The 27165-nt window shown below is 38.8% G+C and overlaps 1 protein-coding gene across 2 annotated transcripts in view; it reads right to left on the bottom strand.

Moving 5' to 3' along the window:
- Positions 1-27165, bottom strand: part of cfap299 (cilia and flagella associated protein 299) — an 80686-nt gene that overhangs the window by 19229 nt on the left and 34292 nt on the right. The window lies entirely within an intron of this gene.

Genomic DNA, 27165 nt, shown 5'->3' with positions numbered 1-27165 from the left:
CATGGGTTTTCTCCAAGCGCTCCCGTTTCCTCCCACAGTTCAAAGACATGCAGGTTAGGTTAGACTCTGAATTGCCTGTAGGTGTGAATGTGACTGTGAATGGTTGTCTGTCTCTGTGTGTCAGCTCCGTGATAAACTGGCAACCTGCCCAGGGTGCACCCCGCCTCTTGCTCAATGTCAGCAGGCATCAGCTCCAACCCTTTACAGGAAATGTAGATAAAGGATAAACAGACTTGACTAAAATAAGAAAAAATAGAGACATAATAGGGTATTTTATTTTTCAAAATGCATCAGTTTATTACATGTAATATTAATTGGTTTGTTTTAATAAACACCATTTCCCACAAATTCACTGCAAATTAATTATTACCAGTTTTACAGACAAATCAACATCTGACAATAACCTATTACCTAAGACCTATTTTCCTTATTTCAAAATAAACCTAAATGGATAAAACCATATGACGACCAGTGTCTTCAGACCCAATTTGAAATGGATCTCTAGAAAACATGCTTGAATCCAAACAGGACCTAAAGACAGGCAGACCTGAGGATAATTACAACACTGGCAGCAGCATGTTGCTCCAACAATTAATGAGCAGCTACGGTTGAAAAGAGCAGAAATACATGTCAGTTCTCCTGTACTTCACAGTTAACACCTCATGAAAAACACACTTCTCTCCTTCGATGTTACAAAGCCGACTTTGGTCCTGGGTTGCGTCTCATTTAGAATCCTATATAAGCTCTTCGGACATGTGCTTTCTGTATGCTGCAAATGCTACAATGCTACTTTTTTATGGGCAAAATACAGAGGTGGATGCCTGTTTAGCTTGTACTAACACAATAGCTCAAAATCATCTTCAACTTCTGACCATTTCAGAAAGGGTTGAAAAATAACTCTACTGGATAAGAGAACATTTTGGCTCTGTGATTTATGAATAGCGCATGATGAGTAAGAACAAAAAAAAAGCCTGGATTCTTCAGGGTAAACAACACACACATATCTACAGTAAAGACTGATTCCCACTTGCTCATCAGAGACCTGGTCTTTGAAGTGAGCTCAAACCAGACAAAACCTGGAGGAAAAAAAAAGGATGACAAATGGTTTTGTCACCGGATTCAGACAAAGCAAATGATAGGCAAGTTGTCCAAATCCCCTCGGGTGACAACAGAACATGAAATGATCTTTTCATGTTGATTTGATGGTTAAGATAACGCACGATGACAATGGACGGGAAGAACTCCAAACAGAGGACACACTCAGGTGTGAAAAGGTTGTTATGTCTGCCTTCACATAGATAAAAAGCAGCTTTTCTTTCTTTCTTTTCTGCCTCGTATCGAGAGAGGAGGACTCTTTTTGTGTCTGGCTTGTCTTGTTTACTCTGAGCATCAATGAATCCCACTTGTTGGCCTACAGTAACGCAGTACGAGGATCCAAGCAGAATACCTCGGCTAGCGATATCACATTTGTATAACTGTCAGGACACGGGCCATCTGTGGATCCCTTTACTAAAAAGGCGTGAGATAACTAGCACTCCAGAGCTCAGAAGAAAAGAGGGCTCCTTTCTCTCTGTCTTTCAAACATTTAAAACAGATGCTATCAGGTTCACAGCTGGCTGGGGGCCTGGGCCAGATACCCTATCTACTGGCTTCTGTCCTCCTGTAGCCAGCCTTGAAAAGACATCATCAGGTGGACCCGGTAAAAGCAAAAGGAGGTAAGAAACATTTGTGTAGTGGCCAAAAAACTATGTACCAGTTTCACTCTAAGAGATAAATATCTTAGTTCAGTGCAGTCTTTGGTCCTTGTCTTTCAAATTCTGATTGTCTACAACTGTGAGTCAATTATACCAAGATAAATAATGGCTTCACATAAAACAGGCTCGTGATTGGCTGCCCGTTATGTTTACTCTACATAAAATGCAGCATCAAAACTTTTTGTTCTCTGCAGCCAACCTCATTATCTAACCCCACATTTGGTGAAAATTAAGATTATACTTATACAGCAATTTGTAGCAGCTGTGAACTAAAAAAAAAAAAACAAAGATGAGAACACAAGTTAAAAATGAGTGTATTAAATGTTTAGAGCTCATTGTTTATGGTTTGCATTATTCAAAGAAGTTGGATTGTTTATTTTGAATATTAAAAATCTGGGCAAAATTAGAATAAATCAAATAAATAATGCAAAAATGTGCTAAAGTTGGCTTACAAAAGATCATCCGCGGCGTATGCATGTTAAAGATAACATCTGTTTATTACATCTTAGGGTTTTATTTTCATAGCTGTGGCAATCATCTCCGTCTGTTATGATAAGACTGAACTTGCATATATAATGAGATGTGGGAACACAGCGTCGTCGCTAAAACAACTGCAAGAAACACGGGTGGTCGGATGATTACACAAGACAACACTTTAGCCAGATTATCTAAACTGCTTTCTCTAGAAACCTGAAATATTGGTAATAATCTCTTTTTGAAGAGGAAAAATGTGCATGCAAAAATACAGCAAATACAGTATGTAAACAAAATCTGTGATTGATGTTTCCAACTGTTCTTGTTATCCTCTTCCAAATAAGTTTGGCTAGCCTAGATGATTGTTTACATCATGATATCAATATTAGTATTTGGGATATAGTAAATTGTCTGGAAATTCAATTGACTTTTAATACTGTATAATATAAACAGAAAAGAATGTTAATAATCATATAAAAATCCAATATTGCTATGAAGCAGTCCTGCTGAGTAATTTGCAACATTGCATCACATCCAGCTCTATAAAAGGGAGAGCTACCACAGTAGAAATGGTAAGACAAAAGTCACTGATTGTGAAATGTATATTATGTTATGGTAAATATTTATTATATATATCCTAAATGATAACCAAATGACCACCGACCTTACAAAAAGTGAGACCAAAGCAGAATTATGTGTTAACTATCATGTTAACATGTTTTCTTTCAATTTTTCCTTTCAGTTTTTGGAGTGTTTGTCATGAAAAACAGCAACTTTTGGTGTTATGTGTTGGGGCTTAAAATCAGGGTTGAAAAATCTCTGGTCCTTTAAAAAAAATCCATGTATTGTTTTGTGAAAATGAAAATGATAACGCACACAAAACAGCACTACAAAGTGCCTGCAGAAAAAAATTACACAATTACTTTTTGTTTTGACAGGTAAGCAAAAGTTCCCTCACAGCGAATCGGGCGAGCGCAACCATCGACTCAGACTTGGTTATTTGCTGCAAACAACCGACCAGCCTCAGTGTTGGAGGGAGCGGGGGGGGGGACGACTCCTCCACCTTACGCTATGGAAAACAAGTGGAGGCCTTACGTCACCTGCCAGCAATTACCAAGAACAGGTGCTGTGACCTCACAGGGCAGCGAGAGGCCCCCCGCTTTATGGCAAACATCAGTCTGGTTAGAGCCTGAGAAGCTGAGCGCTGCACAGGTCCCAGGTAGAGATCCTGTGATACTCAATATTCAGTTTGATCCTCTTTGAAACTTTTCTTTTTTTTTAAATGTGTACACAGTTGAAATTTTAGCCGGCTAAAAGGAAAACACCAGTGACCTTAAGATGAAGGTTACGTAAACCGGTAAAGAACAAATTTCCACATTGCACATGCGGACAATAAAGATTATTATTATTCCTTTAAATCCGTGATCCGTGCAGTTAATAAACACAGCAAAGCATTTCAAAGCAACAAAGCATTTTTTGAGGGCGGCGTACTCACTGCCCTCAAAAAAAAAAAAAAAAAAAAAAATCCACTCTGAACATGTTTATGTGCTCAGAAACAAACAGTGAAACTTGAACAGTGTTGACAATTGTAATTATTGAGGTCTGTGAAAACTGTGGAGGGATCCCCGGCCTCTTGACAATAAGGGAAAACCTACACAGATGTGAATTACTCCACAAACCTTTGGCTAATCTTTCAAAGCCCCACGGCTAAAAGAGAGGGATTTACAAATTCAAGTCAAACAGAAGCTGACAGCGGCCTGACACGTACTGCATGTGCCCCCTCCTTTGTGCTTTGACAATGTCCTACAGGTGGGGACACAATGGCCCGGACCACCTGACATCCTGTGGCATAAGGAATCTATGTCTGAATGTGTGTGTGTGACTGTAGGTGTTTGTGACAGAAAAAAAAGGGAAACAGCTAAAGAGGGCGAACTAAAGCTAAATCTCAATACTTTTTGGGGACTAAATCACATGTTTATCACAGAATATAGAAAATGACAAGTATTAAAGCTGGGATAGAGTGTCCTGTTCACTTATTATTTGATCAGAATTCAATTTTGGTGTCTTCTGTTTAAAAAAAGGGTGCATAGAAGAACTTAACAACACATTTATCAGAGTTAGACATTGAAATAAAGAATTGTTTTAGTATCTATACCAAAACTCAGGTGTCATTTCAGTTCCAGTATCAAAAGATTTTAAATAATACTCCACTCTAGCCACTATTTTAAAGTTGGCTAAATGATTAATTACTGTCAGTACTGATTATTGTTTCATATTTTTTCTAATAATGCATTGGTAATGTTTATAAAATATGACAAAAAGAGGGAAAAGTGCTTACCACCAAGTGACATGTTAAAATTGCTTGTTTTGCCTGAACAAAGACCCAAAGCTCTTAAATGACAGTAACATACGATCATAAAATCCTCACATTTAAAAGTGGCACCAGCCACTGATGATCCAATGAATGAAAATGAATCGTTTCAGCACTATATTTACTTTTAAAAGCTAAAACCTAATTCTTCAAATGGTACAATACATCAAATGGCAACATTTCAAGTCCATCCATCATATGTTACAGAGTAAGAAAGTGAAGGGGAAGCAGCAGAGAGACATGTCCACTGTCCTGACTTTATTACAGAATAGGTTTAATCACACCAAGCTGGTTTGACAGCAGGGTTTTCCATTGTCACACATGAAACTACTGTGTCAGTGAGTCGACACTGATTGCTTTTAGTTAAACTGCCCCCCATACACAGACACACACACAACTTGTCCACCAGCCCCCATACCCCACTCTACCCCCATTCTCCAGCCCACCTCAGCCCACATCAGCCCCCCACCCTCCCCAGTCCCTGGGAACAATCCTGCAGTGTCAGGGAGCTGTGCAGGTGTCTTGCGGTGTCAGCTGCCATACTGTTTATTATTGGTGGGCTCCGCTTTAGGAGGAATCCCGGGCCATCACTAACAACTGTGTAAATTTGTTGGGGTAAGGAAAACATGGCCTGTACTACAGGAATGTTTTTAGGTGGGAGCCCTTTTTTCTGGCAGGCTTTACCCTTGTCCCCTTTCTGGATATTCCTTGAGGGGCATGTGTGTGTGTGTGTGTGTGTGTGTGTGTGTGTGTGTGTGTTTCAGGCGCTTAGGAGGGGGTTCAGGGGTAGGATGAGTAGGGGTCATTGCTTATTTGACTTGGAAGTGACTTCACACAGCCGGCTTGTGTAATAGATGCAACTGTGGAAACCATATGTGCTGAAGTGTGTTGCATCTACCTGAACTACACATCCTGCAGGATATGTGATCCAGAGGCAGAACTCACTCACTTAAGAGTTTGGAGGCACTGAACCTTGTCATCGCAGTCACTAATCTACATTAGCCTGTTCTCTTGATATGTTAATGTTTTTAGCAATCAGATCAAAAAGCTTCAGAAACCAAAGCTGAAATTCTTTCCATTAAATTCTCATTGTTTCAGGGGATACACATTTATCATAATTCCATTGATCTATTGATTCACTTGCAACAAATCATTCATTATTGTTGACGTAAAGCCTGTGACAACACACCGATAGCCTTGTGAGTAATGAAAGAGTTAATACTCCGAGTTTCAAGAGCAGGTTGTCATCCAGTATTTATAGTATTTTAAAATATGGCTGTTAAATATAGAGGATTTCACTTATCAGAACAATTATTTAAACAGTATACAGAGTCCAGGAGATATAATTTATGTGTGGTGTTTTTAATTTTAATCAAAGTTGTAAAAAACGATGCACTCAAGTCACCAAAACAATGAAATTCACAAGATGGAAAAACAGTAAGTAAGTGTTGAGGAAAATGATTTTAAAAAGAAACTTCATGAAAATGGCATTTCAGCAGAGCCAAAAGCTGGACAAATGCACTGGGATATGATTAATATGAGTTAAATATGGTGGGACTGGTGGGACTAAATATATATCTCCTGGTCAAACATCTCCACCTGATAGCCAATTTAAATTACACAGTAATGTTAACAATGCTACCTGGAAACATTTTTTCATATACAAAAATAATAGTATGTCAGATTTTCATGCTGGAGACTGGTGTTCACGTCCCGTCACAGACATGTTATTAACATTTCCAAATGTTTTAGTTGCCCATCCCTACCCATACCTTCACACAGTTTATTTGCCTTAAACACAATCTTTCACCAACCTTAACCACGTCATAGTTTCCAAGTGTATATATATATTGCAGAAAGTGAGAATTTTAAAAGGGATGGTTCCACATTTTGAGAGCTACGCTTTACTCTCGTATCTGATAGTTAAATATGAAGCTACAGCCAGCAGCTGCTTAGCTTAGCTTAGCTTAGCTTAGCTTGGCACAAAGACTGGAAACAGAGGCAAACAGCTAGCCTGGCTCTGTCCAACTGTAACAACATCTGCTTACCAGCACCTCTAAATCTCACAAATTAACATGTTAAATATTGTTTGCTTCATCTGAACAAAATGTTTTTGTGCCAGACTTAATTGGCTACTAGCTGTTAGACAACTAGCAGTGACTCAAGGAAGTACTGCCTTGTGGCCATATTGGATTTGCAAGATTTTCACATAAATTAATACCTTGTGATATTCAATTAACTGGGGCCAAAAAGAGACATTTTATCTTTATTTCATCTATGAACAGCTTCTGAATTGAGTTTCCAAACTGCAGCTGAATCTAATTCATATCAAAACATTTAAGAGAGACCGGGAGTAATGGACTATACGTAGATGCCACACACGAACACACTTATTGTATGCACTCGCTCTTTGAGAAATGTGTTGTAGTGTGCCTTTTAGATACAAGCGCAGGGCTGTGAGTTGTTTGTACAGTGCTGTGACTCACCATAATCTGTTTGAGCACCCTTTAACATACCCTCTCATCACAAACCTCCACATGGGCTGCTGATAGACTGCAGCCACCCTTCCCAGACTTTCCTGCAGCCTCTCCTGGCAAATATGCTGCTTTTCCATCCACTAAAAGTCTAAATCCAAGTTTAATTTTAAAACAGGTCTATATCTACAAAAATAAATAAAAGACTAGGGCTTTGATTGTTTCCGCCCTGGAAAGAGATGAACACATCTCAGCTTTGCCCCACAGATTCAGTGGCCACTATGACTTCAAATATTTGAGTGTTCATAATGCAAACACAGTATAGTATTTTAAACCTTGTCATTTCTGTCACACAGTCTAGGATTCCACTTTGCCATCATGTCACTGAGATACCTCACCACGCACGATGTAGAGGAAAAGAAGAAGAAGAAGAAAAAAAAAAGAAGTATTTTCAATTTCTACAGCGTCATTTCTTGTTGTAATTGTTATTGCAGGCCTAAATGTGTGTGCATGCAATAAGGATGGAAATAATCAAAAGACATTTTTTTTCCTTTCGTTTATAATTACAGGGTGTGTCACTAGACAGATGTCTTGGCACCGGATACAAAAATGCACAAGTTAACTGTTGAAAAGGACTTCTTGCTCTACACTGTGGTTTTAATGTTATATCTGTAAGTCCTGCACAAAAGGCTGTGAAGATTACAGGTTGTGCAGAGAAATAATTTTAATTCTATGAATTATAATTAATTATAGGAAATTTTATTTTGTTATATTCATTTTTTTGGCTTAACCCACAGGCTTTATTTACCTTGGTAGCTCACCTCTGTTGATTCCTTCTCAAATATTTTAAATTATTCCATTTAAGTTTGTTAATGATCTACTACAGATGTCAGCCAAATTTAGCTTTATGTTACTTGCCTTCCTCCTCAGTTATAGCAGTGTGTGTGTGAGTGTGTGCGGTTTTGTCCACATAAAATGAAGGCCATGTCAGTGCACATACTATGCAAGATGTTTTCTGTTGTTCATGTGTTTGTCTTTTCATGTCCTTCAAGACCACAAGAATTTCCCCAATTTGGAAAATTCTGGGAAATTCTTATAGTACAGTACGCAAAGGACAGAATGCCAAGTAGTGCTTGCAGGATGTTTGACCTTAAGGCCTGATTAGATAATAACGCAACATATACTGTACAGTATGTTTGGTAAAATTTCTACATTTGCGAGTGATGTACGGCAAATAAGGATGTTAGAATATGTTGTGTTTGGTTGTTGTTTAGACGTCAGTTTAGCAAAAAGGAGATATGCGCATTTGTTTACCCCATGTGCTCTCCATCTGCATCCATAAACAGACTACATGGGTGTTTGTGCAAGAGACGGAATAAATAAATCCAGAAGCAGGTGTCCTCCTATTGGGCTTTCTAAACACCCAATGGTAGACAGCTACGCCCAGTGAGGTTAGCCATGAAGGCAGAACAACTGTGGCCAGATACCAAAGGGGAAGCGGCTCGGTCAATCAGTAAGGAAGGCAAGGCAGCTAGCTCAACCCTCGGCTGCGTTGGCCTCTGTCTTTTTGGAGAACTCGCCAGTAAAGCCATCACCACAAAATAAGTGGCTTGAACCCACACACTTCAAATTACAGGGCACTCGGAATCAGAAAATGCTATACTGCTTTTCGCAATTGGTGTTTTAGAAATTCTATTAAAACCTCCTTAGTTTGGCCTACGATGCAGCTTTGCTGTTTTTCTCCGACTGCATCGGTTCACGTCGGCTGGAAGAATTGTGCTTTGTTTGGAGAATTTTCATTGTTTTCACAAATGGTGCATTGCAACAACTGGCCAACATACTGTAGAGTACACATGGCTGCATGAAAACATTGTAGTGTGACATAAAAAGCAGCAGCATGGTTTGTGATCTGGAAGTTATCCAGGTCCTATGGTTGTCTTTGGAAGACATGTTGGACGTGCCTATTTAAGTGTAGAGCTCACTGGGAAAGAGTAACAGAGTCACACCATGCTGTTACTGTAGTAATGCCAAAGCAGCTTCCTGCTGGAGCATAAAGCAGTGATGGGAACATGAAAACATGACCTGGACTGGTTTCCTAAAACCAACACTTCAAGTAGCTTAACAGCAACCTAATCTTTGTACAACCAGTTTTAATGTTGATTTTAGTCACAAGGAGTCTGAAAAAAGTCAAATAGTCCTTTACATACTATCTAATTCTATTTTTTCAGTCAACTAAAGTAAAGTATTACACTACACTACAACATACAAGATAGAAGAGCAGAAGGAAAAGTCCATGTGCAATAAATGTAGGCCCTTGACGACAGAACCGGCAGGGTTCTTTTACAAGATTTGCATCAGTAGACCATCTGCTGTGCAGTTCAACACAACTGTAAGGAGTTAATTTGGGAAAAAAAGACACTTCTACACCCGCTTGCTTCAAATGCCACAACCACTGACTGACTAAAATGTGCTGCTAAATAAACAGAAAAAAAAAAAAAGATAAAGTGAACATTAAACTAATGGAGTCACTCTGAAGTATGCAACCTTTTGAGAGATTTAAAGGTTTGAAATCCTTGGCAGGTGGGAGACATTTTCCTGGTCCCCACAACTGCAGCTGATAAAGGCCTTCCACATACTGAGAATAAGCTGTCAGCCTGACAGGTGTCATCACTTACAGCGCTTGGTGCAGAGCCCTGTAACAGAAAAAGGGGTAAAGTTTCTGCTCCCTGGAAGAAGAAAAAAAAAACTGCCCCTACAGTAAATTAGTCGCATGCCTGAATTCAGGGAGGAATTACAGGTTGAGAATAGCAGGCGGGTCTGGCACATGTGGTCAAAACACAAATCAGTCAAACGCCATCTCAGCTACGGATTTCAGACACTAAAGTGACCAAGCAAGGCATATCTTTTCCCTCCCCTCCACTCCTACAATCATTTTCCACATTCCACTGGCTTTTAAATTACCAGTGGGAAGAAGAATACAAGTTTAGCCTAAAATACATGTGAAGCAGGGCAATGAAGTAGCCTGTCCACTGTTGAGTTTGCAAAAGCTTGTCCAATGAAATGAAAAAACGGGGATTATGGTGACATTAACTTTGCGGGCACTTTAATCCATTCTGTTGCGTTTCCTGTCTTGTTTAGGGACCAAATGTTTTATTTTATGTGAAAGTCTGTCTGAGGGCTAAATTTAGTTTGACTTTGCAGTAACTGTCCACATGTATGGGCTTCTTGGAAATATCACCAAGTTTACTTCTGTGTTAAAAAAAATGATACTGCAAGATGAAGATATAAAGAACTATTCTGAGCATTCCTATCTAAAAAAATAGCATTTGACAGATATATGTGTTATACAGTGTGATTGACAGCAGACATGTTCCCTTAATGCCTTTGTTCTGCATGTGTGTCACATTAGTAGTGCATGTAGGTTCTGCTTCAACATTTAGAGTGCAAAATCTAACAAAAATCTTTGCTTTCTTTAAACCAATAGTTACTGCCTTGGGATAAAAACCAAACCAAAATGTCTTGCAGTACAAAGCAGGACTACAGTTTGCTCACACATTGGCCGTATAGTGTAATGATTTTGATGTCTTTACAGTCTAACTGAAGGGCTCCAACCTACAATAAGACATGAAGAATAACATTAGTTTAGGCTGACTTTCTCTATCATCCTCCACTGTAGCAGCATGGCTTACTGGATGTTAAATATACCATTTGTCTGTTTAGCCTTTACTGTCAATACTGCGTGAAGAGAAGTTCCTTCAAGTTGGCACGTTGATCCTCTAATACTGGAGGAATTTACTGTTTTCACCAAGTTTGGCTGCCGATATTAAAAAGAAATCTTTAGATTCCATGAATCATCTTGTCATAATGAGCTTGATAAAAAAAATTTTTTTCCATGTCATCTTTTTTTTCAGGTCAATTCAGGCCCTCGACTCCAACATAACATGTCCTTTTTATGGGCAGATTTTCCAGAAAGTCCTTCAGTATTGCATAAACCAAAAGACATTTTGCAAACTTAAGTCTTTTCTGTACTTTTGGCTAACCCAGGAAAACATTATCATTCTGAAACTCTCCCTTATTAAAACAAGACCTTTATCACCTGTACAAAAGCCTGAAGGGCACAAACATTGTGGTATACCACCGCTAACACAACACTTATGACGTTCAGACCTGATATGCTCTAGAAATTGAAAGTGAGACCCAACAGCACTGTAGACGCATAATAACAGCAATAATGTTGTTTTATAAGAACCTAGATATGGTTTTCTAGAAATAACCTAATTAAAGTTGAGTTTCTGCTGAGTGAAGCTGACTCCGAAGCTACCTCTCAATCCATGTTGTCTATCTTTTATTTATCCTAAATGTTCTTGTTTAAGTCTATCAGGACAAGTGGAGCTGGATGATAAGCATATGAAAAGTGCATTTTCTTGACTGCAGTATTTGCCTTTCAAGGTACAAAATGAAGAAACAGAAACATAAACTGCTTCCACTCAGACATCTGCTTGTGCAGGTGCATGACACTGGTGACGGCTTCGTGTGATTTGTAAAGCAAGTGTTTATCAAGATCTGAGTCCCTGAGAACTCGTCCATGAACGCCCGAGGTTTTCTTGTCTTTGTTTTTCAGTGGGGAGCTGCTCAGAATATAAGCTGCTGTGTTTTCTTGGGGGAACAAAGGCAAGACCTTCAGGTAACCATAGTTGTGTTAAGGATTTTATTTCTCATACATCTGTGTGAAAAGGGGGCATGCAAACAATGTTACCATCTGTGGTAGACGCCATATCATCTGTGACAACTGATTCAACACTGTGGAAGAACAACGTTGTTTTTACTGAAACTGATATGTTACAAAATTAACAAAATAAGTGTTAAAACTGTCAATCATCACCTTCTGGGTTGTCTGGAATAATAATTCCCAACGTAGTTCTTGGTTTTTTTTACAAATGGAATAACCGCAGACCAGCTTTAGAATTTAAAACATGGTTGACCTAAAGATTACTCTTTACATATGGACTTATCTATTGTAGGAGTCCTTTATGCATTTGTCCTGCATCCACTGCATCTTGCATTGGTAGTAGTTTTTTTTAAACATTTTATCAAAACCACAATCTCTCACTAATCCAATCACCAATTAGCCCAAAAACTGATAACGTGGAACACAGGATGTGGTCCCCCAAGTCTTCAGTGTCAAGTTCTTCGTATACTCAACCATTCCCTCCAACCTGACTCCTATAACTTCTGTGATGTGTAAGAACGCCACACAAATTAATAGTAAAGAAATGTACAGTATGTTGAAGGAGACAGGACTGCTTTTACTACTTAAAAAAAGACTTTTCTTCTTGGGAATCAGATTAAAGTGCAGCACTAGTTCATCATGTGCTGCACAATATACTAATTTTCATAACATAGTGGTTTTGTAGTGAGTATATATATCATGGTATGATTTTGGAGTGCCGCTACCATTTAAACTTAATAAATAAAAGATGAATGTTTTACCAAAACCTTTATAGTTTTTAAGATTGTTATTCAAGGAGTTTCACAATTTATTTAAACCTTTGTAGCTGTGATTTTTCCATCTCCTCTGCACAATGCATCGAGGGACAATAGTGTCCATCTACAGAAACCTCTGAACTCAATCTGAAGAAGAATTATTACCTAGTATGAAACTGGGTCACAGTTACAGTGTATATATATATATATATATATCCAGAATGGAACTTCAGTGGCTGCATCTGTTTGACTGCACTAATACAAAGATGACATGCCGACGCTTAACTGCACGTTACAAACATCCTTCAGATCGTTCAACTGGAAACAGAAACAAATTCATCTTGGTGGGTCTGAATACTTGTCATTGTCACCTTGGAGACAAATCATTGTAATGTGGTTCAAATTATCGTACAGACTTACCCACAGCGCAGCTATGCAACAATTACACAGTGCCCTTAGTTCTAAAGTGGGCACGAACAAGGCTGCCACAAACAACTTTATTTTTGAGTGCACTCCCTTCCTGTTATTGGAGACGGATGTTTTAACAGATTTTTGAGTGGAGGCAAATACATGTTAGATTGTTCAGCTGCGATGGCTGCTCAACAGATACAGCTCACAAAGTTACTACTTTGAGCGCTCGTGATGGCTTCAGTAACCACATGACGATGATTGGGCAGTAGTAAACACATACCAATCTTTCACTGCAACACTTACTTCAATTTAAAGACTAAACCAGGCACCTTCCATACGGATGACTGGGAACTGAGGATCTACTGCTTGCAGGATTCAATGCTTGCCATATGGAGGAAGTCTAATCTGAGTCACACATTATGAACTCTGGAATACAAAGTGATGGTTCAGGATCAATATTTTTAGTCTTCTGGGAAAACTCTTTGTTGAGGGTATTGTTAGTAATTGTCATGGTGCAGACAATTCCAAAATTAAGACACTTCTATTTTTTGTGTACAATCTTGAATCTTAAATATACTCAAAACACTCACTTATATAATTCAATATTATTAAAGTCTTATATATATTATTATAAGTCTTCAGAGGAGTTAAAATGGAGAAGTCACAGCTTGTTAGCTTATGTTAGCTTAATTTGACAGCAACACCTCTCTAAGATCAGATAGATAATACAATTTAAATATTATGTGTGATGCTTTTGAGGGACGTGAAAAAATGGACTTTGTTTAAAACACTTTTAATGTCATCAAACATTTCAGTTCAGACTACAACAATTTTAGCAGAATCATACCAATAGGAAGATATAAAAATTTGAGTTGAAGTTAGCAGCTAACGCTACATGCTCTGATAAAAGCTGAGAAAGTGAAAAGTCAATTCATCTAATCAAACAGCATCTCACCACCTGCAGTGCTGAATGGCTTAAGGGTTTAATTACTCCAGTGATCCATCAACTGACAGTTTCAAATACACCGTAATAACATTTTCAAGAACTGTGCAGGTCTAGCACCTGTTCAAGACCCTTCCCTGGTCCTTTATTCTGTGACGCAAATCCACTCGAGCTTCACAAATCAAAAGCAAAGACTTCACTGATGCAAAACAAACACGCATATCTTTTTGATCTGTGGCACTGAAACCATGCAGATGCCTTGCCAGCTTTGCCATTTGGTCTGACTCCCTCAGAACAGGAGGTAATGTCCTATCAAAGTTTGTAACCTCCCAACATTTTCACGAGGAAGTGTCAAAAAAGTTGTTTCATAAGAAATATATTTGTATGAAATCCAAGTGACTTTGGTGCACTCGGAAGTCAACACTGGCGTAAATTTACACTTCAGGTGTGGATTTCCGAAAGCAGCAGAGAATAAAAAAACAAGGATGTTGAGAGGGAGTTGTCCTCTGAATTACCTCTGTGAAAACACACTCGCCAGAAAGCCCCTGAGACATAATTATTTTCCTTCCTTCTTTGTCTTGGACAAAGTTTGGTTGTGCTTTTGTTAGATGAAGTGAGACCAAGGGGTTTAGTGTCTTTATTTCCCACGTTTTTTACTGACTACATGTCTGTGTCTGGATCCAACAGCGGTGCGGATGTAAAAGGACTGCCTCTCTCTGATGTACGTACTGAGTACAAATACGTTAGTTGGGTTGTAGAAGAGGCCATTTGTGGAAACATGCATCATGCATCATATAGTACATACCACTGACTGGTTATTCTTTAATATATTTAAACTATTTAGCTACCAGACTGTTCCTGTTGCCTGCTGACAGCTGAAAGGAGACATTTTTTTTGTTTTTGTGTAGTGAAAGACTTTAAAAATGGTCCTAACTATAAGATTTTTAATTTTTGTGAGCTGATTGGGTAGTGTAAACATGATATATATGTAAAACAAGTAAAAAATATATTTCCAAGCCTCATTATATGGCTCTATGACCAACTAAATGTAGTGAATTTTATCTCTCCGCTAGCCATTGTGCCCTTTTATCCGAATGCTGCTGGTACAAGATGTCGAAAGGCCACATTACTCAAAACCATGACCAACCACATAAAGCTGTAAAAATTACTGAATCTCAAAGTCATTTCCTCAACATCTTGCATCCTCTGATACAGGAAGCCACATAGTAAATGCTTAGAAAGGTCCATCGTGATACTGTTTACCGCAATCCAAACACCAAGCATTAATTCAGAATCATGTGTGAGGCTAAAATTCTGTAGAAAAACATCAATTATTTGAAACAAAGTAGATCCATGTGACTGTTCGCTCTCTCCAGGCTGAGAAAGGGAGTCAACAGCAACATGAACTGTGGTACTGGAGAACTGACCTTACAGTTAGTTTGGTTAACTTAAGTTAAAAGTCTGACTACATAGACGAGTTGAGTATTGTTAAAGCACAGTGGTTCTGATGTTTGAGCTTCGCCACAGTTTGCTTCTAATTTTATACAGTGTAACCATTTTAATTAAGTCCTTCCACACCATAAAATCTTATTAACAGCTGCATAGGTGCTAAAACTCTTGACTAAGAAAAACCCCACACACGCCTGATGACTTGTTCTCACCTTGTTAAGAGTGTTTAATTTGTTAGTCATTTAGTCGTACATGACTTTTATCCGATATGTACATGTTTAACTCTCCTGCTGTCCTCGGGTCAAATTTGACCCATTTTCAAATGTTTTTATGTCAGAAATAGAGATTTCTTTCATTTAATTGCCTGAAAATCCAAACACTTTGCAAGTAAAAGTAATGATCACTACTTTCATTGAATTTTGGGTGTTTTATTAAAATTTATAGCGTCCTCCCGGGTCAAAATTGACCCGGGAGGACAAAAGTTGCATGGTTGACGGGAAGACGACAGGAGGGTTAAGGACCAACACATTATGAATAAAAGGGGGTGCAACTGACTGACAGTGTGCAGGGTTCTTTGATGCCTTCTCAGTCAAATGTTCAAGAGTGGACATAGTGCATACTATGGATTTTATAAGTTTAATTTATTCAAACTGTTGCCTTTGCTTATTGCCACAGTATAATTTTAATGTTAGTCATCTCTGCATTGAAGTTCCTTATAGAAGTGTCAGTTTAGAGGCTGAAATGTCAAAATGTACAATATAACTTTTTCAACTTTATGTAGACGTAGTTGATTTAGACTTAGTTCCCTGCATGCATGTGTCAATACAAATCTGATAATGTTCCATATTCCTCACAAATCTAGTGTATACTGTATTACATGCACTCTGTGCTTTGTGATCTATAATATTTGTCATTTGCCAGAACTGCACTGAAGATAACTTGTTGCAGAAATTTCAAGCATTTGAGGTCTTATGCAAAGTGACTGAAGTGTAAGAAAGTGTAAGAATTGGCTCAAGTTCAATTCTTACAAAATTGTAAGCAATCGGTGTTAGTGCGTGCGAAGGTCACAGCCACTGTGCACTGACAACATGGATCTAACGGAAGTATTGTTTGTTCTGAGGATGATTATGAATACTTTCACATGGAGTAGATGATTTTGCTCCGGCACACACATCCTCCTTCCTTGAACTCTACTCACTTCTAGTTCCCGCTTTTCATGTTTTAGCCTAAACTGTCAATCCTTTGACAAAAAACAGACTTCAAAGTCACTGGGTGGGACACAATTTCCTCCTAAAATGTTTGGAGATTAGTCTGATCTTAGCAAGTCTACCAAAACGTAATTTGCAAACATGAAACAATTACCTTCCTGTTCAAAGCAAGTATGCCATGCATTATTACAAATCTTCTTCCGAGACATTTCGACATTTTTTTACGTCTCCGGGATCTCCATTTGAAATGTTAACATTTGTGGTGTGTCCTGTCATAGCAGGCTTCTCTTTGAGGGTTTGATGTGAACAAGCACTTTTCTAATTGTCAGCTCTTGCTCCCACTGCACATTAATCTGGGCAGTGCAGCCAGGGATTAGCTCCAAACAGAGGGGAAGTCCCTGCCTGTTGATCTCACATGAACCGCAAATACACACATGCAGACGCACACAAAAGAATGTGCCTATACATGTGCATGCTAGCACACATGCAAACAAGAACACGTACAGTATATGCATGTGCGAGTACAAACACACACACACACACACACACACACACACAAAGACCCACATAATATTGATTCCAGCCCATAAGCTAATGAGAACCAGCTTTTCTAACCACTCACTGCATGTGACATGATGGAGTTCCACTGTATTAAGTCTGTTAACATTTAAGAATATAACTGAGTCGAGCCAGGAACCACCGGTGTGCTAAAGGCGGCAGGGTGGCCTCGTGGTTACAGCAACCACCTTGTAACTAAAAGGTCACAGGCGTGATCCCTGCAATGGCCCATATGTCCATCAAATTAAATTGAAGCCAAACCCTTTCATTCACTGTAAAAAGACTCTTGCGAGTGTCAGCTGAACGCCAAATGTGCAAATGATACGCTTCGGCATCTTTAGAATATAAAAGAAGCTATAAAATTCATTGCTCAGTGAATTCAAGTTCATATGAGATTGATTGTGAGTCAAGCTAGGTTTATTTTAAAACTATACCTTTCAGAAGTCTGCAACACATTATTGCATGCATTTCACATGTTCAGTTCAGATTTGGGGCCTTTACTACTATTAAAGCAGCTATAATCAATATTTTATTTTAGCAATAACTCCCATAAGTACTTGTGGGTGGTTGTATAGTGACAAACTCACAGAGAACTGTCAGCTGACTCTACATTTCCCTCCACTCAACGTAGCTTCACGGTGTCAGCTAATTGTTTTTGACTCCCAGCACTCTCATAACCAGAGATGATACCTCGTCAACAAACACAAACCGAGAGCACAGATCAGTGTGCAGAACTATTTTCAGTCTGTCCTTCTCGTAGATGCGACCGTTAGCCGTTAGCCGCTAGCCACCCGGGGTCACAACAGTCCCATAAACTGCAGCAGTTTAAGGGACTGTTGTGACTCAAAGAGGCTAACGTAGCAGCTATCATCTACTTTACTTTCTGACTGAAAAGAAACTTTTTTTTGCATATTGTAATAACTTGATTTTCATGATAGAAACATTTGCAACATTGTGCAAAAACAAAAATTAATTCATTACATCACCCAGCCCTAGTGAACAGTGTAACAAAGTCTGTGTGTATGAGAGAGTTCTGACGTTAAAATGTTGTTTTTGGGCTTTGGACCTCGTGTGGACCAAAATATCTGTATCTCTAATATCTGTCTTTCTCAGGCTCTGCTCAGAGTGAATCGTGTTGGGTTGTGCTCAGGTTTGAGTGAATCGTGCTGGGTCACACTCAGGTTGGAAGGAATCTGGCTTGAGCTTGGAATGAATTGGGCTGGGTTGAAAATTTCATGCATTAAGTACTCCTCTAATCTTTTGCTCTGTATTGATTTAGGCTGCTGCAGAGTTAGAGAAAATATCTCCAGGACAAAATGATTACTAATTAGTTGAGAACCTAAACGCCGCATTAGAATGTGAGCAAACCGCACACAGCTCACTCATATTTACCTGAACAGTCTATAATATTTATATCGCTGTAGGGAAAAGAAAGATCTTACATTGTTAATTCCCGCTTTCTCTGAATGAGGAGTATGCACTTCCTGAGTTTTACTGTATCACTTTTTGGCTGGAGAAATGTAGATATCCAACACTAGCAATAAATTTAACAAACAGGTTGTATGTATTGCATCTCAGTTAGTGTGAGTGCTGCAGTGATTTAGGATGATTACACAGGTGTATTTCTACATAAAAACACACTGAGGAAGGTTGATTGAGACATAAGTGTCTGAACTTTGTTCTTTGCCCCTCTTTATAAAAGATCACTATAATTTTTGTCTGTTTTGAAAGTTGAAAGCCGCTATAGTCATTAATATTAAAAAAAAAAACCTACCTACTTCAAATGGAAACAGTTTTTTGAGTGTTTGCAGCTGTACAAAGAATTATGTGCTTATGTACTGAAACTAACACTCGCATAACTGCTCTAATAGCCCTGCTCTGGGCATAATGATGAGTTGTTCCGTGATTATTGTTTTCCCTGGTTAAAATAGCTTATAAAACAGGTGCAGCGTTATCACTGCCTTACATTTGTGGACACATTCCCAAGCAGACAAAGCCACAGGTGTAAGGCTTTGAAAGGGAAAGTGTACATAGCACAATCAGTTCTTTAGACAGACAAATGACTGCTGGGGCATGGGCTGGGCAGAGCTGAGGAAAAATGTTTGGACTGAATTCAATTACTTTTGTTCGTGGAGTCAGTATTGAAAGTGTTTGTTAAAGGCAGATTCCTACAAAGCCTTATTAAGCTGACTATAAGAGCAATGCAAAACGTATATATTCACTGTGAAGTAACATTCGAGGGGCAGGGTCAGTTTTCTTACGGCTCGCAACAGGAAAGGAAATTTTCTATTTGCAAACTTCAAATAGACAGATTTGCAGACATGCCTTGTAATTAAGGCTTATTTCTTTTTAGACAAACTATTTGAAGAAGCAAACGAAGTGACAATATGACCAAACTGTCATATTTTTCTGTCAAGAGGGACAGTCCTCCCAAATATATCTACACGATTCCTCTGAAAAAAAAATTTATTGGTGGCAAAATGCAGATAATAGTTTAAGTGGTCAAACACTAACAAATGAAAGACCTGCAGGAGATTGATTTTCAGTTTGGTAATTAAAGGTTAAGCAGACAGAAATAAACACAGCAGTGAAAGGTTATGATTAGACCTTTGAAGATGCAGATAGGCTTGAGGATAGAAGAAACTATGTTTAGAAATCTGCATGTGGTAATATAAGAGATATTCCTATAGAGTCACTACATCAAAGTTTAAACCTCTATACAATATGAGTGACTGAGCTGCAAACATAGTCCTCTAATGTTCAGATTAGACAAGAAAATGACACAGCAGGTTCACAGGGAATCTGTGTTTTTTCTTACCTTCCAAAATGAGCCACATTAGCATTTCTGAACAAAGCCAATGCAAATAACTGTTACAAAAATGATTCATATGACTGTTTCTTTATCTAACATCTTGATGGCTAGGTTTAGAACAACAACAACAACCTGGTTAAGATTATGGTTTGGGTTAAAAATAAAAAGAAACTACTTGGTTAAGGATTAGAGAACAATCTTGGCGATGAATAAAAGGCTACAGTAAAGGTTAGGGAAAGATCATCATGGTTAAAAGAAACCAACATTGATTGCTAGTAGGAGATGGGATGCAAAAAGTGGCGTTCAATGTCAAAGCCCATCCATCCTCCTCCCAAAGACGTTTTGCGGTGATATATAACAAGGTCGGTTTGGTCGGTCACGGTCGGCTTGCAGCTTTGCCTTGCACTTTCACATGCATTGCTGCCTGCAGAAACCGTGTCCAATATTTTTATTCGGTGTTATTCAGCGATGCAGCTAATTAATATCGACTTATACTGAAAAAATTTTTCAAAAAGACTTGAAATTCTGTGATGGTTGGTGTTTCAGCCATAAATGTCTGCATGTAGGCAGAAAGTTGGGATGGATGGTCAGGAGTACAAAGAGTGTGACTTCAACACAGGAGACCGCAATTTGCGTGCTGTCTTCAATTAACAGTCAATGTTGGTTTCTTTTAACAATGACCATAATCTTTTCTTAACCTAAAGTGGTTTTAGTTGTCTAAACTTAACTTAACCTTAACCATAGATGTGACAGATCAGAAAACATCGGAACAGTCATATGCGCCGTTGTGTTTAGGACTGTGCACTAACCTTTTTTTTAATTTTTTGCATCTTCACAAGACACATTTCTACACTTTTTGGTGTTTATTCCTCACATACATACATAAAATTGTAATAGAATCAAAACTTAGCATATGTAACAATGCATAAGTTATGAAATATCCCTACGCCATTTCTGTGACCTGTCCCTTTACCATAGCCACATTAAGACACCAAGCACAACATCAATAAGCTAACAAGGCAAACATGTGTCCTGGTAGTGAAACCACAATACCCCAAAGCCTCAGTTTCAGCTAATCTGAAAGTATGCTGAGTGTCCTCATGTGGGGAACAATGAGGGTGTGTGGTGGGAAGAAGAGGAAATCTTACACATACCAAGCAGGCCGCGCAAAATTAACTGAAGTGTGTTTTTAAGAGTGGGAGGGACCCAAAATAAATCTTGAAAGACCTGACTATCATGTTCCTTGTCTGACTCTTATCCAAGTTTAGCCATGCACACAACTAGAGGTTAATTCTTTTGACCTGAGACAAACTCTTTCTAGGTTATTAGGCATTTCTGCCGTTGACAGAAGCTTTCAAAGCCTGTTCGTTACAGACCAAACATGTCAGAGAAAGTACCAAGAATGCCAACCATCTCAATGAGGCAGCAGCCTCCTGTTTGGTGGTCGAGATGAGTGAACTGTTCACGGGACTGTGAATAACAATCAGAAGCAATAACTCTGTTTGTTTTAACTTGTGCTCTAGAGTTGCAATCAACCATACCAACCACACGGTTTGGCCTAATGTCACAACTCCCACAGAAAAACATGCATATTTCGATTGATTTTTGGTAATGTTTTGGTATTTTTACAGTAATATTTAAGTTTTCCAAGACATAAATTCATATCTTTTCTCATAGTTAACTCCCCGCTTTACACTAGGGATGAGCAACACTGAAAAAAATCAAATATTAAGTGCTTATTGATCATGATTTTACCAAATACTTGCATAGAATTTGTTTTGATTTGGCCCAAACCTTTAGATTTATCATTTCTGTGTTATTTGTAATTTCAAAAGTCAATGTGACATGCAGTTATATGCCTAAACATAAGCATTTACTGGCTGACTGGCCTAGTATCTGTTTATTGGAAGTACCCCAACACACAATGTGAGCTTTAACAGAGTTGTTTTTTTACTTTTAAGAATGATGAATGTGTTTTGTTTTACACACCGCTGAGTGTAACCTGCGTGAAGTTAACCATGACAAAAATACATGCAAATGAAATAATGCAACAATATTTTGGGTGTGACTATTTATGCTTTTAAAGATCTTTATGTGCAAAAAAAAAGTAAGAATTGTGTCTTTTAAGTAAGTAAAAAAACTACATTACAACAACTGAAAACCTAAATATCACACACTATGACATACTTAATTCGGCTAAATTTCTTGTCCATTCATTCTAGAAATCATCAGCCACTGAAAGCTGCCCAGTACAGCCCAACCTTACACTGGGGTTCCACTGGAGCAGCTGGAGTTAAGCACCTTGCTCAAGGGCACCTTGGTACTAATTAAAAGGTGCCCTTGAGCATTTGTCATTTACTCTCCCCACACAGATCTTTCTTTTTCCAGCCTTTTCCAGGACATTAACCGCTGATGTTCTTGGTCACAAGCTCACAAGCTAACCTTTAGGTTACTGCTGTAGTTCTTCCTCAGCACCTTTTTATGCAACAGTCTGTGTTTATTTAGAGAAGCTCTTATTAGCTGTGTTTACTCTGGGCGAAGGTTAAAACGTTACATGCCTGGATGAACTCACTCTTAACACCGGCTTAAGTTCCACCGAAAAACATTTCCGCAACATTGTCAAGCTCTCAGAACTTAAACCAATCAGTGTTTAGAAATTCGGATGACTTGTTTATCTTGATGGTAAACACCGAGGTGAAAGCTGTAGATGTAAACATTCAATGCATATGATACCTAACAGCTGAAGTTTTAAAAACAGACTTCAATTTAAATAGAAGAGTATTTTTCAAAAACCGTAATTGCTACATTTTTTTGATGATCAAGTTTCCAAAAAAGGTACATTTTAGTTTCCCTCACCTTGAGATGACACATGCATACACTTACAAAACATGAAATAACACAGTTCGCATCACAAGTTGACTTTACATTTTGTTTGTGCAACTTTTTCTTACATCAATAACCAATATGTGTCTTTAAGTCTCATCCAAAGTATTTATTTAGACTCATTTAAAAAAATAAATGATTAAGACGCACCAGTATTTTCTCAAGCTATGCCATTTGTAAACTTTTTTACTTACTCAATTTGTTTTACAGTTCTTAAAAACTGATTTGCACCATGATTCCACTTTTTCTTAAGATTTAACTTTATACAGTTACTACTTATGTATTAAACAATGTGTTTTAGATAGACAGGGGGATACATTTTTAGCAATTATGGCATTTGTGGAGCACTGTTACAGTACACTGTTCACAAGCACATTTCAAACACCCATGTCATATTATCAATTTAAAAAGTTCAGACAAATGTCTTACAGTTGCCTATTTACACCACCAGCAGACCTGGAAAAACTAAATCAAATATTCAGTCTCATTTTAACTCTTGTTAACTGTTTTGGTCTCCATCATCTCCCGAGATTTCTTTAAAAGCTCAAATATTGATATTGGCCTCTAAAATCAGTCGAGCTCTATACTTTCAAAACAGTTGTCCAGACAAACATGCAAATAACAAACATTTATTAGAAGTTTTATTCTGTCGAAAATATGACATGCTTCTCTATCTCATATTGTGCACGATTCTCAGATTGTTGAAAAAATGATAAATTGCTAAATAAACTTGAGTGTGAATGTGAAAAAAACTATCAGTCATTAATAAGCTATTACAGGTGTAATTCTTCCCAATTTGGCTGACAAATGTTCAGTGATAACAGGGTCAAGTGCCACATTGCTCTTTACCAAACAGCTCACACCTGCGGACTTTAAAAGATGGCTGCACTTCACTGACCACGGCGGTGTGACAGAAAACAGAGCACCTCCACTCCTTGTAATTTGAAAGTTATTTTACAAACCATTATCGTAAATTTCTCTTTGCGAGCTCTTTGTTTAGTATCAGTTTATGATCCGTCAGTTGGGCCTGAGGGGGAAGGAAAAGGAGGTGGGCTGAACTTGCTCCGTGCGGGCTAAGTGGCAGCTCAATGTGTCATGGGAAAGAAAACATGCCCCCTGTGGCTGGCCAGTTTAAGGTATCCTTTCAAAAGGTTACCGTCTCACTTTAATGCCAACATCACAGGCTGGTCTGGCCCCCGAGCTAGACACAAACAGGAAGTCTCTGCTAATCCTGGTCTTCCCTAATGACGCAGAGGAATTCTCAATATTCCCATTGTCTTCCTGGCTGCACTTCCTCTAAGTCTTCGACTACATTGTTCGGCTCAGATTCTTTTCAAGAACTATGAACTGGGCCAATTAGAATATCTTAAATCCATATTCACTATTATATGAAGCTGAAATAATGATAAATTCATCCAATTTTGTCATTTGGATCCCCTCTTCAACTAAAAGTAGTCATTGCCGCTGTGTATTTACACTTCAAAGTTGACCTTGCTATCACACAACATCGGCAGAACTGTGTTGCATTTTTCCTTGGGTTTTCCACTAATAAAGTTATTTTTTCTGTGTACGTAGGGCTCTTTTTTCAGCTTTCCAGCTATTGTGGCTTTTGCTGCTCATGCTAAGTCACCAGTTCTTCTGTTTATTCCAAACAAACCGCTTCTGCTGTCACTAAAACATCATTTCCAGTACACGAGAGGTTTTTGTTTTCTGACACTGGATGTTCAGAGCAGCAACTGTAAGCTCTCAGGAGCTAGGTGTAGGTTGAAATTATCATTGTTTTAAATCAGTCAGTCGGTTTATTGATGGAAATTTAAGTGTGCGATAACTTGAGTCGTTTGCGGAAGAAGTGTTGTGCCACTGCCTGGTGCGCTCTGAATGCTGATGCACAGATTAAAGCCGAGCCTGTCGTGGGTATAGTCCAGTCCAGCTCAGCTCCTATCAGCATTATTCCAAAGCACTCAGGCATGACATCTGCCAAGAGGCCTGCTGCAGGGTTTGGCCTCATCACCAGGAACACGTCCAAGTCAAATATTGTTGCCCTCGCACATTGAGGGGCAGCACCCTGTCACAGCTCCTCTTTAACCAGAAGGTGATGTTTATGACAGCGCTCGGAAAATTAATGGCACTGTTTCCATACGGAGGGGGGAAAAAAACGTGGGAGGTACTACATACCACACACACTCATGCACTTCGGATGTGGTGTTGAGGGGGGGAGATGGGGTCAGAGTTCTTGGTTTTTTTTTTTTTCTTTTTCTACATCACAACTTGACCAGTGTGTTATCGGCACAGGAGATATGTCCTGACACCGTGCTCCAAAAAAAGTAGGATCAAAGTGGATGACATAAGCCAGCACAGCCTTCAGAGGAATAAGATAAATGTACAGAGCAGAGTCTTTATCAAAGGCTTGCCTGTTTTAAGATCCTGATTAAAGCTTGCGGTGCTCCCCATCCCCCCCCCCACCCTCCCCCCCTCCATCCCAGTGGATATAGGTGTTCAAACATGATTCTGTTTTAGTTGGCCTGCAGCTCTGCTGAGAAGCTCCCCCTTTAGGCTTGCCATGAGACTCCTGCAATCGCCAGCTGTCACACTGCAGCACAAGGAATTCACAGTGTTTTTACTGTGTTTTTCAAACCATGAAATGCACTTCAGTTCAGTCCTGCAAGAGGAAAAGAATAATAGAGACTGTGATTTTGTTTGATCTCTGCTTTCTGTGGCTCTGAAATAACTGAAAAGGGGGGCTTGTGGTTTAAGACAACACAAACATTGTCCAACGCAATAAGAGCAATGCAACATGTCTGGTAGTGCAAACATGTTTATCTTTTTCACCCTCTTCCTGGTCTCCGCTGGCTGATATCAGACTATTCTCTGCTAAGACAAGATGTGAAGATTTTGTTTTGTTTTTTTGTCATAGGGGATAAGATAAATGAGGGGGATTTCCATATTACCATCAGGCCACCGCTGTGATATCAGCTGAGCCAGATGGTGGCTGGAAATACGTAGCTGATAAATAAAGTCTAGTTGGAAGTACTGTAAGGGCACACAGTGAAAAAGACCACGAGGGCAGGATGGGAAGTAAATACCAGCCCTTAGCTAAATACTGGGGAATCATGGCTGTGGTTTGGAGGTTTATCTACTGTACCAGCCACTTTGGTAGGTAACTAAAGAAAATAGTTAAAGCAGAAGGTGAGTTCTGGCCAGCCACTGCGGCCACTGCGGCCAAATGTTAGTTTGGATTTGTGTGTGTGTGATTTAGAGTGAAACAAAAATGTGCTGTGGTAGGCTCCTGTTATAAACAGTATTATTCAGTAATATGTGAGATCCAGTGCCTTCTGCGCTGGGCATTAAAGAGATTTGGAAATCAGAGGTGAGCATCGGTGTAACATGTTCTTCCTTGGTTTTTTGATGATGTGTTCTTTTTTTTCATTTATTCAGTCTCATGCTAATGAACAAGTTCATCCGGTATTCACTCCAACCAATCCAATGTTACTGCAGCCAGAAAATGCGGGACCTCTTGTTTGAAGATTCCTCCCAGGAAAGACTTTTCTGACAGTGTTTAGAACAACATGTAAACATAATGCAAAAGCATCTGGCCATGTGTTCTCGACACGGCTCACTGAAACGGTCAGTGTGAGAGAAGTTAGACAACGGTTCATGAATTACATTCTGTGCTGACCTAAATTTGAGACCTGAACCTGTCCTGTACTCATGTGTGGCTGAATTTTAATTTTCTTTATTTCATCCATTGATGACTGTTAGCTCTCCAAGCTAATGCAAAGCATTGGCAACAGCTTGTCTCTTTCCGTCTTTCCACTGGGCATCGTATATCTATGTTCAACACATGACACACAAGGACACAAAAGACTGGCACTGCCAGAGAGAGGAAATGAAATTTCTTAATAAAGTACATTTGAAAATAACCAAACCAGGGTATCCTGGTAGCCTAGTGGTTGTGACGCATACCACATAATTGCAACATCATCATCCTCTCTCTCTCTCTCCATGACGTCTGTTTGTCTGTCTCTACTGTTCCGTTCAATGTCGGCTAAAATGCAAAAATATACTCATTTAAAAAGAAGAAAATAACCAAACCCAGACCTGGACCCAGGCCAAGGACAGCGGAACTAGGCCACAGAACTCGAAGTCAAGATGAAATGATTATAACCTTTATTAATGGTCTAAAGAGGTCAAAACTCCAGCAACACTTGAAGTATATAGAACAAATTTATTGTTAGACCAACGTGTTTCAGCTGGTGGCCTTCATCAGGGTCATCATGAAACACAGTACATTTAAATAGGATAGGTATGATGAAAAAAAAATGTAAAAAAATATATAAAAGACAG

The sequence above is a fragment of the Thunnus maccoyii genome, chromosome 9, assembly GCF_910596095.1.
Source record: "Thunnus maccoyii chromosome 9, fThuMac1.1, whole genome shotgun sequence".
NCBI classification, from domain to species: domain Eukaryota; kingdom Metazoa; phylum Chordata; class Actinopteri; order Scombriformes; family Scombridae; genus Thunnus; species Thunnus maccoyii.
Note: the sequence above shows the minus strand (reverse complement) of the source record. Positions and strands in the feature narration are given on the sequence as shown.